Below are 5432 nucleotides of genomic sequence, written 5' to 3'. Positions count from 1 at the left end.
TGGCTTTTAAAAATGGTCTCATCTTCACGTTGGTCATGTTCACCATTTCAGCAAAAGGTTGTGGGTACCATGTCATTGATAGCCTACCACCTATTAACATAAAAAAATATTAACAAAATGCATACTTTGTTCACCTTTTCAATGAAAGAATGTTGGTATTATGTCATTGGTATCTTTAATATGAAGAACACGATATCCAATGGAAGCTTCTTATAACCATCTTCATCAATCACACTTAATTGGCTACACACATCCACCTTAAAGCTAACCGTTGTTCCCCCTCTTGAACTCAACAATACCATTCTAAAACTTCGTTAAGAATTTTCATTAAATTTTGAAAATTTATTAATAAATACAAACTACAACAAATATAAATATATATCTTATTTTATTGTTTAATGCATTCTGAAATTTTATTAAAATATAAATGTAAAGAAGGTAAATAATTTATTTATTATATTAGTAGTTTTAAAGAAGGGGATGAAAGGAAAAGAAAGGAAATAATAGGAAAATGAAAGGAAAGTTAAAGAAAATAAATGGATTGTAACAATATCTTCGTTTGATATACTTTATTCTTTACATTTAAAAATAAGAGGATTAAAAACGAAAACTATACTATTAGTTATTATTTTTATTATAACATAATATATATATATATATATATATATATATATATATTCTTTAAAATAAGTTGACACCCTCTTTTAACTTAAAATTTTAATACGCTTTTGTTCCAAGAGTACATGTTTCTAGTTGATGTTCTTTCACTAGGTTATGCTAAAACTCGTCGAAAGATTATCGCTTCTACTAAAAAGAGGTAAACTTCTACCATTTTTTACCGGTGCGTCTTGTTTGCAAGAATTTAGTATTTGAGGTTGAGGTTAGTGTAACGAATTTGGGGGAAATGGAGGGAAGTCATACCGTGTTACTGTTCTCGGCTCCACCAAGGATCCACAACGCACCTCAAAAGCAGTTGTAATTTCGAAAAGGTATGCTTGGGTTCAAGAGGGAGAGAAGTGGCTAACTTTAAGGTGGACGTGTGCAGCCATCTGAGTGTCATTGACGAAGAAGGTCATAAGAAGCTTCCATTAGGAGAACATGTTCTTCATATTGGGGACGTTGAACACAGTCTAAATTTCATGATTTAAGATCACAAGGTCGGCTAGTTGATTATGTCAGACGCAATTATTACAATATTCATTTGATACTTTTGTTACATAAAATTAAACACCTTTGTCTATTACAGTATCATATTACTCGGTATTTCTACTTTGTTTACCTTATGAAGTTATCAACTAGAAAAAAATTCGACCGCGCATTGCTGCGGTTGTATTCAACGTGCGGTCGAATTTGGATATATGTTGTTTGGTACCTAATATATCTAATAGGTTGAGTTGTTTGTTGTACGTGTATGTGTATGCAGGGCCGGTCAAACTTTGGTCAAAAATTTTGCATGCCCCGGGCGAAATGATTATAAAATGCCCCCAACAGTTACGCAAACATATATCTTTATGAGATTTAAACTATGTGTATTAATCATTTTTTCGAAATGATGCCCCTAACCGCGTGATGCCCCGGGCCGTCGCCCGCTTCGCCCATAGCCTTAGCCGGCCCTGCGTGTATGTATATGTATGAAATATAGCCCGAAATATTTAGTGTTTTTTAACGATGTCCGTTTCGCGCGTAGTTAGTCCCGTTGTGTTCTTTAGTTTTATTTGAATTGAACGGTGATTTCGAAAAAATTTAACTCGCACCGAGCGAGAAGATAGGGCCCGTTAAAAATTCGGGTGGAATTAGTTTATTTTATTTTAATAAAATTATATATTTACGCTTTCTACTTTTCTACTCCTGAAAAAGTGTAAAGTTGAGGGACCGTTGTAAGTAGAGCCGAATTTGAGGGGCCGTTCGTAGTGTGAACGCAAACTCAAAACAACAATCCGTTTTCTACTCCTGAAAAAGTGTAAAGTTGAGGGACCGTTGTGTAAGTGGAGCCGAATTTGAGGGGCCGTTCGTAGTGTGAACGCAAACTCAAAACAACAATCCGAAATAACTGAAACGGCGAAATTTACCACGCGTTTTAGTATATAGGTATAATATAATATAATATAATATAATCCTACTATACCTTACAAGAGAGTCCTTATTAACACATAACCTTTTTCTATATACCTTCTAATCACCGTTAGATCAATAATTTCTAAAATCTTACCCTTTAATCTAATGGATATAAATTTTCTTACTAATCCATTACTTAATTAAGAAAATGTCTAAAATAGTACGAAATACCCTCATCGAAATTAAATCAAATTTATTCAAAATTCAAAATTTGGAAACTCATTAACTACCTTTCCTAATTTTTAGGAATTTCTTCAAAATTACTTACAAATTCGTGTGTCATATATCTATTGGAAATTTGACCATTTTAATTCATTCTTGAAATCTGGAAACTCCAACAATACATTCCAATCCTATTCAAACACAAACCTGGTTGCCAAATTTTTTTTTTTTTTTTTTTTTTTTTTTTTTTTTTTTTTTTTTTTTTTTTTTGAAAGGCAATGTTAGTGGTTAGCACACGAAGTTAATTCACGAAAATCCCCCCCCCCCCGAGACTCGAACCCTGGTCTCCTCGAACACCATGTTAACATGGTGACCAATGAGGCAAAGCCCCATTGGCAACCTGGTTGCCAAATTTGTGATCCCTAATTTCTTGTGAAGGTAATAATTTTGATCTTATCATGATTTAAATTTAGAAAAGCTTATATGTTTAAACATAAAATCCAAAACACATTACACAAAAATCATTCGATTGCTTCACTCCTGGCAACGACCATAACCCTAACGTCGAATCCATCGTTCAACAACCACAGTTCAATCGCAGCGGGTGAGTCTTCCGACATCTAATCCTTCATTCATGCTTTTTTTAATGAATCTTTGATTTTCTGCTTTGAATCAGTATGTCTTTGAATTGGGGTTTAATAACCGCGGGCGAGTATTTCTAATTTAGGGATTCGATCATTATGTTTTCATATATCATCTTTGATTTTATTTAGGTTTTGTAATACTAAAATTATGATTGTAAAGTGGGATTCAATGATTGTATTACAATGACGGTTTCATTTTCGTTTCTTTTATAATTTTTTTGGGTTCGATTAGGGTACCATGATTGTGAGATGTGTTTGTGATTTCTTAGTGAATCACACAATTATGTTTCTTATCAACAATCCTGCATATGCCAAATTGTGTTTCTTACCAATACTTGTGAATTGCATCGATTCAGGTTACAATCGGAACTTACGATGACTTCTATTACGATTTCTAACGTAAGCCCTAATTTTGGTATGTAGATGATTAGCATCTTGAAGATAATCAACCAGGGTTCCATCACATTCGTTAGTGTATCCTCGTTAAACAATCAGAGTACGATCATATATTTGATATTTGGCATTCCTAACATTAATCGATAAAAGGTACGATCTATTCGATTCTCCTCTTATTATTTGCTCAATGATTTCAATTGTTTTTTTCAGTTGGTTTTCATGAACGGTTTTTGGGTATTTGGAGCTCCTACTTTCTTCAAAAGGTAGATTCCTTATTCATTTGCTATTGCATTTAGTTTTTGTTTTTTATTTGTGTTTTTGATAATACATGTCCGAACGTACTTTGTATTATGTCTTTGTTTTTGCAATTTTAATTTTGTATTTCCTAAGGTTTATAATAATAACATCATGTTAAGTACAATGAAGAGAAAAAAAATTAATGATATTGTATTGGTGTATACCTTGAAAAATGCTTATCCACATACCCTTTGAATTTGATGATTATTGTATGTATTTATCGATTTTTACAGGTACAATTGTTAATTGCATAATGTTTTTAATATCTTTATTAACTGCCATGACTCCAATGTGATCATGCATTAGGTATGGTCTTCTTCTCAAGGTTGTAAAACTCGCGACTCGGGGAGTACTCGGCCGGAGGTTTTTGAGGAGTAATCGGCGACTCGGGGAGAACTCGGAGGAGTACTCGGATGTTGACTTTTGTTGACTTTTCTAATATAACTAATTATTTTCAATATATATGTATAATATATCAAGTATGTTCATGTTATTTTGATTTTGTTAAACTTTAGGGACTTTTATTGTCATTTGCCAAAAGTAAAAGAAATTAATCTAAAGTGAATCTCTTACAGGGCTGGTATTATATATAAAAATATATAAATATAAATAAATATATAATATAATTTAATAATTATAATATATATTTAAATATAAATAATGGTATATAATATGCCTAGAAAATAGATGGAGTACAGATTTAAGCAACTTACAGAGTAACTTTTCTCTCTCTCTCTCTCTCTCATCTTCTTCTCCACAAAAAACTTTAATAAAATTCAAAAAGTCACAGCAGATTTAAGCAACTTACGGCCTACTTTGTGACCGGTTTCAACTTGTTTCCTTCCTCTCTCATCTTCTTTTCTTTCTCCTGTCATTTCCGGCGAGATCTGAATAATTGACCGCCGTAGACCGGCTGTTCACCGCCGTAGACCGGCGGTTGACCGATTTATAGGCCGAGTTAGCCATCGAGTTCTCGGTGAGCTACTGAAAACGATAACTCGGCGAGTTCTCGCCGATTTAATCCGAGTTTTGCAACCATGCGTTCTTCTTCTAGATAATGTTGCATCACAAGATCCATTAAGTGTGTCGGTGGCCATTCTTAATCAATTTGATTATCTTCCCAAAATGATTACATTGGAGTGACAAACTCTGTTCATTGTTATGATGTTCATACTAAGAAATGGATCAGGTTAGTTAATTTCTACATCATCTTTTGGCATTTTGCTTAGTTAAAGTTGGTTCCATATCAAATGTTGATCCTTGAAGTGTCGTGCAGAATGCAACCGGCTGGGGAAGCCCCTTCACCACGGGCTGCTCATGCTGCAGCTGCTGTTGGAACCATGGTTGTATTTCAGGTAATTAAATTTAAATAAAAAATTAGAAAGAAGCATGAGAATGAATTATTGTTATTATTTTCTGTATATTTTGTTATTTTCAAAAGTTATAGCTTTGGAACAGAAATTGTACACATTTTCCTTTGTTTGTACTTAGGTATACTACCGCTAGTGCACGCTCAGATGGTATGTTTTTGCTTTGTGGTGGAAGAGACACCTCACGCACCATACGACATTGTGTTTATGTCTATGATTTAGCATAATTTAGCTCTGTTTTTTGAGTTGTAATGCACATGTGCTGAGAATTTTATCGTGAAAGTTGAATTTAACTTGCAAATAATTATTTTAATAACAACGGTTGTATTATTGTATGTGTTCTACAGCCATTAGCAGATGCTTATGGACTGCTTATGCATAAAATTGGACAATGGGAATGGACTCTTGCGCCCGGAGTTTGTCCATCGTCAAGATATCAGCATTCTAC

At 33.5% G+C, this 5432-nt stretch overlaps 1 long non-coding RNA gene across 1 annotated transcript; it reads left to right on the top strand.

Annotated features, from left to right (window-relative positions):
- The first annotated feature begins 2734 nt into the window (after nucleotides 1-2734).
- On the top strand, nucleotides 2735-3929 carry LOC139891512 (uncharacterized). Its single transcript, XR_011773689.1, has 3 exons — nucleotides 2735-2881; nucleotides 3345-3417; nucleotides 3528-3929. It is a non-coding gene; the product is annotated as an uncharacterized lncRNA (long non-coding RNA).
- Nucleotides 3930-5432: the final 1503 nt, after the last annotated feature.

Source organism: Rutidosis leptorrhynchoides, chromosome 2 (assembly GCF_046630445.1).
Source record: "Rutidosis leptorrhynchoides isolate AG116_Rl617_1_P2 chromosome 2, CSIRO_AGI_Rlap_v1, whole genome shotgun sequence".
Taxonomy (NCBI): domain Eukaryota; kingdom Viridiplantae; phylum Streptophyta; class Magnoliopsida; order Asterales; family Asteraceae; genus Rutidosis; species Rutidosis leptorrhynchoides.
This window is presented reverse-complemented; position numbering and strand designations above follow the sequence as displayed.